Below are 14,209 nucleotides of genomic sequence, written 5' to 3'. Positions count from 1 at the left end.
AAATTGGGCTAATGGCATCTGGACTCACCCTGGCTGATCCAGCTACTTTATGTAGAGTATCTGACTTTTGGCTTGGTTTTGAAGTAGATTCTGACATTCCAGTGAACACTCCTTGGGCTACTCTTGACCGAAGTACACATAAGTATATGAGTGAAATTCCAGTGATACAGATCACTTCCTATGTAACTTGGTTATGTAAATTCCTCATCCAGGAAAAACATTGGTAGGAATATTCTTAATCCAAGCATAACAATGATTTTCCCTGGATTATGTTTTCAGTGCTCAGTGGGTTAAATCTCCCTTCAGCTATCTGCTGCTACTGAATCTTTTAATTGTACTCTTCCTTATAAAGTGTATGTTTAAAATTTGCTTCAAATTATATTTGCAAAATGGCAAAATTCGTGTTATGAACAATGGACCTTGTAACATGATTATGTTTAGAAAATTATGATTTTTAAAACTTCAAGATGGAGTGCAGAAGGTCAGGTGATTTCACCTCCACTCTGTGGAAGGTTACCAGGACAACAGAGAACACAGATGAAAGATTTTCTTTTGCAAATCAGAGAGGGAGGGCTAACAACGGTTACGGCCTCGAGAGAGAGACAGAGAGGAGAGACAGCTGCTTTTGGAAGCCTGCTACCGTAAAAGGCTGCAAAGTCTTGAACCTGTTTTGAGAGTCGTAGCTTGCACAAAAGTGGAGGACCGGTAGGAAATGCCTTATTCATGGACACCCAGGTCAGAAGTGTTTGGAGAAGTGAGCGAAGAGAACATTGATTTTTGAAATAGTCTGGGAGATCCACACCATTGCTACTGGGAGGAATTTGGGACTTTAAACTGCAAAGGATTTCATAATTAAAAAGGACTAAACATGTAAGTGTGGTGTGACGTTTTCAAGCACTTTTAATAAGTAAAGAAAATACCTTTCTTAGTAATTTGAGGTATCAGCCACTTACAAAGTACTATTCAGTTAATTGGGGATTTCTTTTAGTTTTGTTGTTATAATAAAAGTCTTAAAACCCGAAATCTTATCGAGCAATTCTTGAAATTGGTCTGGGGTTCATATCTCGTATTTTTTCACATTAACGATCTCACTGTGGTCGTAACAATTGGTTTTGGTTGAAGTATTTCAAACTGGTATTAATTTCTTGCATGCAGTGGGTAAGGTACCTGCAGAAACCATGGTTGGAATTTTCTCATTAGGTAAGTAGTCGTGCCGCCAGGACTAAACGTAGGGCCCCAAACCCATGCCAGCAAACGCCGGGACCCCGGGTGACATTTGACCGGCAGTGCCAACTAAGAGGCAGCACTGGGACTGCCGTCCAATTGAAGATGGTGGTCCGCTTCCCAGAGCTTCTGGCCAAATCAGAGGACTGGCAGTTTGGCAGACTCGGCAGCACCACCAATAGAGGTGGCCACTGCTGAGGCTGCAGGAAGGAGAGAGCATCTCAGCATGGATAACGAGTTTCCTACTTTCAAAGCTTCCCACTTCCCCTATTTAAGCCCATCTACTGCTGAAACCCTCGCCCATGCCTTTATCACCTCCCAATCAATTTCCTCCTGGCTGAGCTCTCACCCTCTACCCTCTGTAAACTCTGCTCTCTCTGTCCTACCTGCACTCAGTTTAAGTCACCCATTCTTGCTCCTGATCTCTGAAGGTCTAGGCACCTGGATCACATCTTCAGAAACCCAATGGTTGATGGTTGCTCGTGTTGACCTGTGGCAGGTGTTGTACTTCTCCTCTGCATCCATGTGTGGGTTCCTCACGGGTGTGAGTACCCAGGTCTTTCGTGGGTAGTCCTTGGCTTCAAGTATCCATCCCTGAACTCATGCGGGGGATCAGACAAACTGCGGCACCTGGGTGTATGTAGGCATCGTGGCTGCTTCCTGGGAAGTGTGCACATTCTTGAAGGATCCGCCTTCAGTGGTTGCAGACCAGTTGGACATTGCTGGAATGGAAGGCCTTCTTGTTGATGAAGGCTGCTAGCTGCTCCATGGGAACCTTGATGGCAATGTGTGCAGTCGATGACGCCTTGCACCTGGGGGAATCCAGCGATGGCCCTTCTCCGACTGACTTCCCGGATCGGTGCGCAGTGCACATAGTCATGAGCCCTTTTGAACGTGGCATTGGTCACCTGCTTGTTGCACTGAAGAGCAGCAAACTGGGAGATCCCACATATTTCCTCAGTGGATCCCCGTAAAGATCCAGAGACGTAGAGGTTGAGAGCCACAGTGATGTACAGGGCGATTAGCATTGGGTGTCCACCAAACCCCATGGGTCTTAGCTCGTCCTGCAGCATGGTGCAGAGATCAGTGACGGCCTCCCTGGAGAGCTGCAGTTTTTGCTGGCACTGCCACTCAGACATTTGGAGAAAGTACAGCCTTGTGTGGTACACTGTCTCTTGTGGATAGTCTCTTCTGCACGCAGGTCCCTGTTGGCATGTCACTGTGCCCTGTTCTGACATGGCCACCCTGAGGCTGACTCTCTAGCTGTTCTGAAGTTGGTGAAGTGCCCCTGCCAGTGCCTGGACCTCACGCCCTCTGAGCTGCGCCTCCTCCTCAGTGGGGGCTCCAAGGCCTGGGTGGGTGAGGCCCATGGCAGGTGTCCTCTCTTTGACTCATAGGCATTCTATGTAAATGGTCCCCAATCCCAAACCTGTCCCTCAGTTCTTTCCTTGGACCAAGTGCCACTGCCCCTATGTGATCCTGGCAACACGCCTCCAGAGTAGTGGCACCTTCTTCCCCCTTCTGCCGACATATGGCAGTGCCATTTTTGCATCACCCTTCCTGCCATTGCACGCTGGCTCTCCCAATGGCTTCCTGAGAGAGCCAGTTCTTATCCCCCTCACCGCCCTGTTTCACCAGGCAGAGCTCCAAAGACCTATGGGTACTGTGCGCCATTGATAAAATTAGAAATATGCCATAAAATTAGAGTTTATCGGCCTTTCAGGTACCTTAACTGGTATCCCGCTGCCTCGATTTCAGAAGTCTGTCCTCCATGGTTCCCGCCGCTGGTAAAATCTGGAAGCGAAGTCAAGACATCAGACTTCTGGCCAAACACGGTCTGCTCCCATTTTATGGCACCTCCAAACATGTTCTAAATGGCCCGGTAGAATTCTGGCCTCTGTTACTATGGCCTCTTATGCATTCCCTCTCATTTTGCCCCCATCATTGGTGGCTGTACCCTTAGCTGCCAAGGTCCCATGCTCTGGAATTCCTTTTCTAAAACACCCATACCTCTCCACCTCCCTCTCTGCCTTTAAGAGCTTCCTTAAAACTCACTTCTTTTTGATCACTCCTCCTAAATTCTCTTCTTTTGCACTAGCATCTATTTTCCTCACGTTTCTGTGAAGCATCTTAGGATGTTTTTATATGCAAACGTTGCATATAAATGCAAGCTGGTGTTGTAAATAGGATTATTATGTGCAAGTATTGTGCACTTAAATTGCCGTATTACCAAATTTTGTCATTAAAACAATTGAGAGTTTTAACTCCACAGCATGCGTGTGATGTCACCGACAGGTTCCCCTGCCTGGAAGCCAACCTGATCAGGCTGGGGTATTGTCATTTCTGAGTGGGGGTCCAATTCTGGGTTCCCAGGGGAATCGAATCATGGGGTCCTCTGGGTGGTGCTTGGAGGCCTGGAGGGTGATTGGAGGTCTGGTTGGGGTGGGGGGAAGAGGGAGATCAGAGGCCTCAGGTTGGGGTTTGGAGGCCTCAAAGGAAGATCAGAGGCCAGGGAACTGAAGTGGGGGAGACATCAGAGGCCTCAGTGGGGAGGGGTGGGGGGGCGTGGGAGAGGGAAGGAAATTGTAGGCTGGGGAGCTGGATGGATGAGGGAGAGATAAGAAGCCTGGGAGGGGGTTTGGAGGCTTCAGAGGAGAGACTATAGGCTTGTTGTGGGGAGGAGGTCAAAGGCCTTGATGGGGAAGGTAAAGAGGAGGTCAGAGACCTCCATGGGGGGGGGAACAGAGGCCTCTGAGGGTGGTGGCGGGGGGGGAGGGTGGAAGAGATCGAAGGTTCTCTGGGGAAAATCAGGAGGGAGATTGGATGTGGGGGTGTCTAATCATGGGGGTGGAGGTTTGTTCAGGTAGGCACGATGGATCCAGTAGGTAAGTGGAAAATTACCTCCTGATCCAACAAGCTCTCGTCTTGGTTTAGCTGGCGTGTTTCCCAAAGTCTGTGAAACCCAGTTGGCCAGAATTAAATTTCAAATGGTGACTTTAAATGAGGCACGTAGCCAGATTATAATATTTAAAGTACCAACCCGCTTCCTGTCAGTTATGGCTCAGTTGGTAGAACTCTGAGTCAGAAGGTTATGGGTTCAAGTTCCAGTCCAGATATTTGAGTACATAAATTTAGGCTCACACACCAGTGCCATATGAGAGAGTGCTACACTGTTCGAGGTGCTGTCTTTTAGATGAAATGTTAAACCGATGCCCTGCCTGCTCGGGTGGACATAAAGGATCCCATGGCGCTATTATCACTGGTGTCCTGGTTCTTATTTATGCCTCAATCAACATCACTACACAAACAGATCATCTGGTCATTATCACATTGCTGTTTGTGGGAGTTTACTATATGCTGTATTTCCTACATGGCAACAGTAACGACACTTCAAAATTGCTTAATTAGCAGTAAAGAGTTTTGGGATGTCCTGAGGTCATGAAAGGCGCTATATAAATGCAAGTTGTTCTTTCTTTCCTTGGAGCTGGTTGCTCTCCCCCCGCACCCCCTGTCCCACCTCCATTAAAACTGGAAGTGTGTTGGAGGCAGCTACAAATAGCAATGTGATAATGACCAGATGATCTGTTTGTATAGTGATGTTGATTGAGGCATAAATAATAACCAGGACACCAGCAACAATAGCGCCCGCCCCAGACCAATCAAGGCCCTTAAGTGGCCACTGAACGGCCATTTAAGGGCCTTTGCCCGCCTCCACGCGGATTTTACATGGGGAAAGCAGGCGGCCAAGGACCCAGAGAAGCCTCATAGAAATACCAGGCGGCTGCTGATCGTTCCGGTGGGGTGATGATCGGGTGCCCAATGGAGGGCCACCCCCACTACCCTGACCACCCTTGCCTTGCCGGGACCCGACCAATTATCCCAGGCGAGGTACCCAAAACTTACCTTAACTCTCGGCTGCATGTCTTCCTCTGCGTTCGGCTGGGCGGCAGTCCCAGCAGTCGCCACTGCTCTCAGATCCCCAGGCGAGGCGGAAGCGGGTTCACCACTGGCTTTTCAGTCGGTGGCCAGCTCCTGTCCGCCCAACGTAAAATCCTGGCCATTGACTGCACTTTAAAAGTACTTTGTTAGCTGTAAAGTGCTTTGGGACGTGTTGAGGTCGCGAAAAGTGCGATTTAAATATGAGTTCTTTCCTTTCACAATCTGTTCTGACAAATGGTCCATACCCACAACTTTAACCTGTTTTCTTCGCTTTTGATCATATCCAAGTTGTATATTTTCTGTTTTTATAGCACAACGAAATAATAATAGTGACTCTTCATACAGATACAATTAAATACTTGTAAAAGCATATTGGTAGAAAAATGAGGATTTTCACCAGTCTCTTGTTGAATACAAATAATGGGGCGAATAATTCAGGTGCTGGAGGTTTTGGTGCTCCTTAGATGGATATAATTTGTGTTGAACATCTGACTGCTAGTTCTCTGTTTATTTTCAAATCTATTTTATTGGGAGGGAGTTTTTCTATATTTCAGGTCCTTTTTCTAAGAACTAGCTGTATACTGAAAGGTCGGGGGAGGGGGATCAGGGACAAGGGAGTTGGTTGGGAAGGGTGTTGTGGGGGAGCCTGGGACAAGGTTTTCCTGTGGGCTCTGTGACAAAGTTGTCAATCTGGCCGTGTTCTGGTGGGTCACTGAGAACATTCCTAGAAATGAGGCCTAGCTATTAAGATCGGGCCAGGCCTCCAAGTTCTTGGGTTCCCCAATTTGGCTCCATCTAGGGCTTGTGCAGACTGCACCTGTTCCCCTCCCTTTAAAGTCAGGGCCTAGGTCTTTCAAAACATTCTGCAATGTCACTAATAACTGGTGTTGTGTTCAATCATGTGTTATTAATTCCTCAGGTCACCTTTGTTAAGCAGTCATTTGAGCTTTTTCCACAACCATAGAATTTTTAAACAGTTTCTGCAAAAAGAGACAGTCTAATATTTGAACCATCCAGAGGAAATGGAACTAATTACTGTATAAACCACAATTGTGGTTGGATTAGGATATAAACATCCATATTTGCCGACGGGATTCAAGTCACTTGCCTTTATTAGTCAGCTTGCTTCAGGGTACGTGATTACCATAGTATTTCTGATGTTTTAGTTTTTTTATGTTTTAGAGATACAACACTGAAACAGGCCCTTCGGCCCACCGAGTCTGTGCTGACCATCAACCACCCATTTATACTAATCCTACACTAATTCCACATTCCTACCACATCCCCACCTGTCCCTACATTTTCCCCACCACCTACCTATACTAGGGGCAATTTATAATGGCCAATTTACCTATCAACCTGCAAGTCTTTGGCATGTGGGAGGAAACCGGAGCACCCGGAGGAAACCCACGCAGACACAGGGAGAACTTGCAAACTCCACACAGGCAGTACCCGGAATCGAACCCGGGTCCCTGGAGCTGTGAGGCTGTGGTGCTAACCACTGCGCCACTGTGCCGCCATATATAGCAGAGAATCTTAAATAGAAAACGACATTTATTTCTCTAGTTTGTCTGTGCTGAGTAAGGTGAAGGAAGGGCAGTCTAAAAATACTCAGTCACCTGTTATTAAAGGTTATATTTTTATATCAGTAAAACAGATGATCTGGTCATTTCATTGCTATTTGTGGGACCTTGCTATGCACAAATTGGCTGCTGCATTTCCTACATTAGAACATGGACCGCACTTCAAAAAGCACTTAACTGGCTGTAAAGCAATTTGGAATGTTCTGAGGTTGTGAAAGGCGCTATACAAGTGCGAGTTCTTTCCTCCACAAATAGGCCGACAGTTCAATCCACAGGAACTATCCAGATAAGCAGAGACACTGTAAAACAGGAAAGCTTCCTGTCAGCAGTTTCTTTGGCTATCTGGAGAGAGACCAGCAACGTTTCCTAAAAAAGCAAATGGCGTTCTTAATTTATTGGTTTGAGGGTATAAACAATCCTCTCTGATAGGGTGATTTGCTCTCCATGGTCAATTATTTTTATCTTCCTCATTAATATTTATGAGATCCAAGTCAAGGCGAGCCTCAGCAAGTAATCGTGTCACAGAATCCTAATTCAGTTGTTGTAGAAGAGGTGGGTAGACTATTAGAATAATATTTATGAATGCACGAGTTTTTGGCTGGTCCTGTAAAATTTCTAATTTAATTGCAGCACAGATGATCATTTTTCCCTCACTGTATTTCTGAAAGGTTGTCAGTTGGGATTTCAGTTACGTTTAATTGAGTGAATCGTGACACTTTGGTTTCAGGCCAGCTGATTATGCGTATGCATTGGCTGAACTCAAAAGTGTTATCGCTGTGCGTTATCTGAACATGGGAGTATTAGCACTGTATTATCTGAACTGGGCAGTGCGAGCACTGTGCATTATCTGAACTCACAAAGGTTAGTACTCTGCCTTGTCTGAACTGAGGAGTGTTAGTGATGAGATGCCATGAAGCAGAAATATTCTCCTGCATCCTGCTACAACTCTGTAGCCTGCCTGCCATTGACTAGATCAAATTACAATAACAACAGCATTGTTGTAGATCAAATTACACTGAATTTAGCCATGTAGAGAACTTCAAAAACACTAAAATTCTGGGGTCAGCCTAATGTGAATAGTTTTGGCGGGCACTTGATGGGATTGCTGGCATTGCAAGGGAATCCTGATAGGGGTGAAGAGGGAGGCGGGGCCAGAGGAGGGATAGGCACTGACATGTTGCACCATGGACATTTGACAAAATTATTGACTCAGCCATGGATATGGGGGCAATTAATTTGTATATAAAGTGTATAACCAACCTAATATAATCAAAACACAGTCCGATTTAAAATGCATTTCTCCCTATTAAGTGAGATACCTGGCATTGCTTTTGCTCGTACAAGTAATCAATGTCTGCCTGCACACTTGATGTAGTGATGCGGAGAATTCGGATAGATGCCCATCTGTCAGGTGTGATCTTGATCTCTTGCTCTCGCTCGCTCTCTCCCTCTCTGTCAATCCCTATTCCCTCTCTGTGTCCATCTCTCACCCCCCTCTCTCCTCCCTCTGTATCCATCCGTCTCCCCACTCCTGCCCCCCCCTCCACTTTCCCCTCTCTATGTCCCCCCTCTCTTTCTTCCCCCCCTCTCTTTCTTCCCACTCTCTTTCTCTGACAGTGGCAGAGAGCGGGAACTCTCCTCGGAGCAACTTTGTAAGTGGTCAGTTTTTTAAAACAAAATTCACAGCTGACAGGTGCTGGGAGCGGGAACAGTACTTTGGGGTTTTCAGCGGGCTTTTTAAAAGGAATCGGAACCCGCTGGAAAACCCCGAACCTGTCCTGAGTTCTGAAGTCGCTGTTCCCGCTCCCAGCACCTGTCAGTGACAAACTGAAACTGAAGCTGAAACTGACAGCTGTGAATTTTTAAAAAGTTGGACTTGTCTGGGGAAAGAAGAAGAAATCATTGGGAAATTTCTCATTCCTGAAATTGCCAGTCATGGACCTCAAACTTTTTACCACGGACACCAGTGTCCGTGTACAGACACGTCGCCGACCCCTGGGCCAGAGGGAAAAAAACATGAACCAGCAGTGCAGGGCTGACTCCTTCTGTGGTAGTGGGCCTGCAGCAAGGTAAGTCCAAGCAATGGGGAAAGGCCACTGTGTAAGGCCCTCCTGCCGTAGTATACCGAGGGGCTGGAACCTGTGTAGAATCCCTTGGGCGGTATGCACCAGAGAATATTTGGCATGTTATGTAAATGTACATTGTAAATATAACCTGTAATGGCAAGTGTAATGAGACACCTCATTGAAAGAAACTGATTTGTATTGCACTTTATGTAATGTCGAATTTGAACAGTTATTTTCTGTTTTTCACAAATTTTATGGATAAAGTATATTTTTGGAAAAAAGAGTACAACCCCTTGTGGGGTGTGGGGGCCGGGGAGAGTGGGTTGACGATGGCCTGGGCACCATCACCCTGAAATGGAGTGCTCCTGATTTATTTGGTGGGGCCCAGAGGAGTATTCCTTTTCCTCCTGACCCCTCCAATTTCACTACTCTTCAGCTCTATTGCTAGTGAAATTGGTCAAGGAATGCATGATGGACCTGCCAAGCAGATCATGACTATAATGAGAATCAGGGTTATATGTATTTTTTTCCCAAAAATATATTTTATTCATAAAAATCTGTAAAAAATACATTACAAAACAGTACAAAACAGCACCGAGTTGACATTCCAAAAAGTGCAAAGGACAGTTTTCTTCAACACAAGAGTGAGTTGCCTCACTACCCTTCCATTCCATTTTACATGCCATGTACATTTTACAGCAAACCCATCTTTGGTGTATGCAGCCCGAGGGGTTTCCCATGTGTCCAGCCTCTCGGTTCACTATGGCGGGAGGACCTTACACTGTGGTCTTTCCCCATAGAGCCCTTGCAGCAGCTGCCCCAAGCTTTAGTGTGTCCCTCAGCATGTAGTCCTGGACCTTGGAATGTGCCAGTCTGCAACACTCGGTCGTGGACAACTCTTTGCTCTGGAAGACCAGCAAGTTTTGGGCAGACCGAAGGGCGTCTTTCACCGAGTTGATGGTCCTCCAGCAGCAGTTGATGTTTATCTCGGTGTGCGTCCCTGGGAACAGCCCGGAGAGCACAGACTCCTGTGTTATAGAGCTGCTTGGGATGAACCTCGACAAAAGCCACTGCATCTCTTTCCACACCTGCTTTGCAAAGACACATTCCAGAAGGTGGTGGGCAACAGTCTCTTCCCCACGACAGGGCAGCATGTAGAGGGGGTGAGACTCTGGGCATGCAGGAAGGATCTGACGGGGAGGGCCCTTTTCATCACCAGCCAAGCTACATCTTGGTCCTTGTTTGAAATTTCTGGTAATGAGGCATTCTGCCAAATGACCTTGGCAATCTGCTCGGGGAACCATCCGACAGGATCCACTACCTCCTTATCCCATAGGGCCTTGAGGACATTCCATGCGGACCACTGCCTGAGAGATTGGTGGTCAAAGGTGTTTTTCTGCAGAAACTTTCCCATGAAGGATAGGTAGTACGGCACGGTCCAACTGGATGGAGCTTTCTGCGGCAATGTGACCAGATCCATCCTTCACAACACAGATAGAACCTCAGCACGTAGTGACACTTGGTGTTTGTGTAATGGGGCTCTACGCACAGCTTGATGCAGCCACACACGAAGGTGGCCATCAGAATGAGGGCGACATTGGGTACATTTTTCCTGCCTTTATCCAGAGGTTTGAACATGGTGTCTCTCTGGACCCAGTCCATTTTGCATCTCCAGATAATGCGGAAAATGACTCGGGTGACTGCAACGGTAGAGGCCTGCTTTAGGTTGGGAAAAGTAACTCGGCCCGAACCCGACGGAACCACAGCGGGCCCGAGCCTAACCCGGCCTGAGTCCCTATCATTTTGCTCCGAGCCCAACCGGACCCGAACCCGCCACTACACAGCCCGACCCAATCCCGACCCGACCATCCGTTTACTTACCTTCCTGACATCGAACCTGCGAGAAACTGCAGCGCATGCGTGAGACGTCATAGTGACGTCACTCCGTTTTTTCCAGAACTCCCAGCTCAGGTAAGTTTTTTTATATTTAATACTAACCAGCAGAGCACTTACCTTGTGTGTCCGGCCAACCCGACCTGTCTCGATCTGGATTTAGCCCGACCCGAGCCCGAAAGCTGGCCCCGGAAGATGTGCCCGACCTGACCCGAACCCGACACATGTCGTCGGGTCCCGTCGAGTTCAGGTCGGGTAGCAGGCCTCTAAGCCACGGTGCAGGCGTGGGGTGTGGGCCAAACCTGCACCACATACAGCAACAACGTGAGCGTCTCGCACCTGATGACCAGGTTCTTGCCCACAATGGAGAGAGAATGCTGCTCCCACATGCTCAGTTTATGGCTACTCGCTCCTTCCAGGTTTTGGCGCATGTCCCGGCCCTTCCAAACCATATCCACAGCACCTTCAGGGAGTCTGACCTGACGGTGAAGGGGACAAAGGATCGGTCGGCCCAGTTCCCAAAGAACATGGCCTCACTCTTGCCGTGGTTAACTTTGGCTCCCGAGGCCAGTTCGAACTGGTCGCAGATGCTCATCAGTCTGCGAACAGACAGTGGATCCGAGCAGAAGACGGCGACATCGTCCATGTCCAGGGAGGCTTTGACCTGAGTGCCTCCACTGCCTGGGATTGTCATCCCTCTTATGCCCGCATCCTTCCTAATAGACTCAGCAAAAGCTTCTTTACAACAAACAAGACAGGGGAGAGAGGACAGCCCTGTCTGACTCCAGATTGGATCAGGAAACTTTCTGATTCACACCCATTGATTGAGACTGCACTACTGATGTTTGTGTAGAGCAGTTTGATCCAATTGCAGATTCCCTCCCCAAACCCCATTTTGGAGAGCACGTCCATCATGTAAGTGTGCGATATCCTGTCAAAAGCCTTCTCCTGGTCCAAGCTGATGAGGCAGGTGTCCACCCTCCTGTCCTGTACATAGGCGATCGTATCGCTGAGTAGTGCAAGACTATCAGAGATCTTCCTGCCGGGTACAGTACAGGTCTGGTCAGGGTGAATCACCAACTCCAGAGCAGACTTGACCCGACTGGCCATGACTTTGGACAGAATCTTGTAGTCTACATAAAGCAGTGAGATGGGCCGCCAATTTCTGATTTCTGCCCTCTCCCCCTTCCTCTTGTAGATGAGGATGATGATGCCATTCCTCATGGATTCTGACATGCTGCCGGCCAGGAGCATACTCTCGTATACTTCCAGCAGGTCGGGGCCGACCCAGTCCCACAGGGCCGAATACAACTCAACTGGTAAGCCGTTGCTTCCAGGAGTTTTACTCATCTCGAAGGACCTGACGTTGTTTGTCAGCTCATCCAGAGTTAGCGGTTTGTCCAGTCTCTCCCGCACACTGTCATCTAAGACCTCTGTGATAGATGACAGGAAGGAATGGGAAGCTGTGTATCCATGGGCTTCACGTCGTACAGCCCAGCATAAAAGGATTTGCTGATCCTTAATATGTCGGACTGTGAAGACATTACCGAGCCATCCTCTTCCTTCAGGCTGCTGATAACAGAGCTCTCTCTCTGTACCTTTTGGAAGAAGAAACAAGAGCACATCTCATCCTGCTCAACGGAGTGGACTCTGGACCGGAAGATGATCTTGGAGGCCTCTGTGGCAAAGAGGGAGGCCTGCTGGCTCTTCACCTCTTGGAGATCCTCCTTGACCTCAACCCCCATCGACTGCAGCTGGAGCAGATCTTGCATTCTTTTCTGGAGTCGGGACATTTCCCTCTGTCTCTCGCCCTCTGAACACCTTTGAAGATAAAGAACCTCTTGATGTTCTCCTTGATCGCCTCCCACCAGTGAACTGGAGACTCAAAGAGGGGTTTCACAGTTCTCCAACCTTTGTAATCTCTTTTGAGTTCCTCAACGTTCTCTGGGATTAGCAGTGTAGCATTGAGCTTCCATGTCCTCCTGCCAACCCGCTGGTCGTCCTGTAAGTGACAGTCGGCCAGTAGGAGGCAATGGTCAGAGAAGAACACCGGCTTGACATCGGTGGATCTGACCATGAACGCACGGGACACAAACAGGAAGTTAATCCTGGAATGGGCAGACCCGTCCGGTCTTGACCAGGTGTATCAACGCTTCACTCTGTCTGCAGGGTTGCTGAAGATGTTGTGCAGCTTGGCATCTTTAACTGTTTCTATTAGGAATCTGGACGTAGCGTCCAGTTTGCTGTCGTCACTGCCGGATCGTCCAGCTGCATCGATGATGCAGTTGAAGTCACCGCCTAGAATGACCGGCCTGGACGTCGCCAGCAGCAGTGGGAGCTACTGGAGGACCGTCAGCCGCTCGCTGCATTGAACTGGGGCGTACACATTGATTAACTGGAGTGGAGCATTGTTGTACATTACATCTGCTACGAGGATGTGACTGCCCACCACCTCCTTAACTTCGGAGATGATGAGGTTGCCTCCCACCACCCCCCCCCACAGCAGAATACCCAGGCTGGAGGAACGGGAATCATTTCCCCCTGACCAGATTGATGGCCCGTGCGACCACCATCGTGACCATTGCCTGTAAGTGTTGAGGTGTGGTATTCCACACTCCTGCAGAAACAGCAGGTTGGCTTTGACCTTGACGAGGTAGTCCAAGGTTGAAACACATCGTGTAGTGGATTTAATGCTATGCACGTTAATCGAAGCAAACTTCATATCCATTTTAAAGTTGGGTGTTCCTTCCCACACCAGTTGTCCTTGCTAGTCCCAGTCCTTGGGTATGTTCCTGCATACCCATAGTGTACACAAGCTGTTTCACATTTGTTAGGCTCAGACACCCATCCTGGTTATTCATGGGGGGTTTGTTCCACTGGGGTGACATCGGGGAGGCCTTGAAGGCAGCAAGGCGTGGGCTGTCCTCTGCTGTTGCTGTCTTTCCCCTCTGTTCTTCCTCGAAGACATCACTGCTCCCGGCTTCCCGGAGCTGGAGTGCGCCACAAGCTTCTTTGCCCTCGGTGTTCCGGAGCTGGGATGCGCTGGGCATGTTGCTGGGTTCGGCGTTTTGGGTTTGGGGTGCGCTGGGCCCATCACAGCTTCCAGTGCCCCGGAGCTGGGGGGATTTATCTTCCAGCTCCTTGGAGTTCTGCTGCTTCTTTTGCAGTTGCCGTTGTTCCGGTCCTTTCTTGTCCAATGAGGAGGAGCTGCCATAGTCTGTCTCAGACGGTAGCTTCCTCTTGCCACTGGTTTGGGTGGTGACCTATTCCATTTTTGGAGGCTTTTTCTTTGTGGTTTTCCTTTGTACCACTTGCCACTGACCACTTTGTCCATCTGCTGCCTCCTCCTCCATTGATTCTGTCTGTAGAGGAGGGGTTTCCAGGCACAGGGTAGGTGCTGGGTCTCTGGTTTCAGCTGCCTCCCTTTTCTTCTCCTTCTCAGGTAGACTTTCCTCGCTGCGGAGAGGGTTGCTTGTCTCCTTCCCAGCACCAGACGCATTCGTC

At 48.5% G+C, this 14,209-nt stretch overlaps 1 long non-coding RNA gene across 1 annotated transcript in view; it reads left to right on the top strand.

The window, feature by feature from the left end:
* Window positions 1–533: 533 nt before the first annotated feature.
* LOC137383659 (uncharacterized) overlaps window positions 534–14,209 on the top strand; it is a 58,212-nt gene continuing 44,536 nt past the window's right edge. The window contains exon 1 of the long non-coding RNA XR_010977431.1: window positions 534–870. This is a non-coding gene — a long non-coding RNA (uncharacterized lncRNA). The remainder of the gene's footprint in view (window positions 871–14,209) is intronic.

Source organism: Heterodontus francisci, chromosome 24 (genome assembly GCF_036365525.1).
Source record: "Heterodontus francisci isolate sHetFra1 chromosome 24, sHetFra1.hap1, whole genome shotgun sequence".
NCBI classification, from domain to species: domain Eukaryota; kingdom Metazoa; phylum Chordata; class Chondrichthyes; order Heterodontiformes; family Heterodontidae; genus Heterodontus; species Heterodontus francisci.
This window is presented reverse-complemented; position numbering and strand designations above follow the sequence as displayed.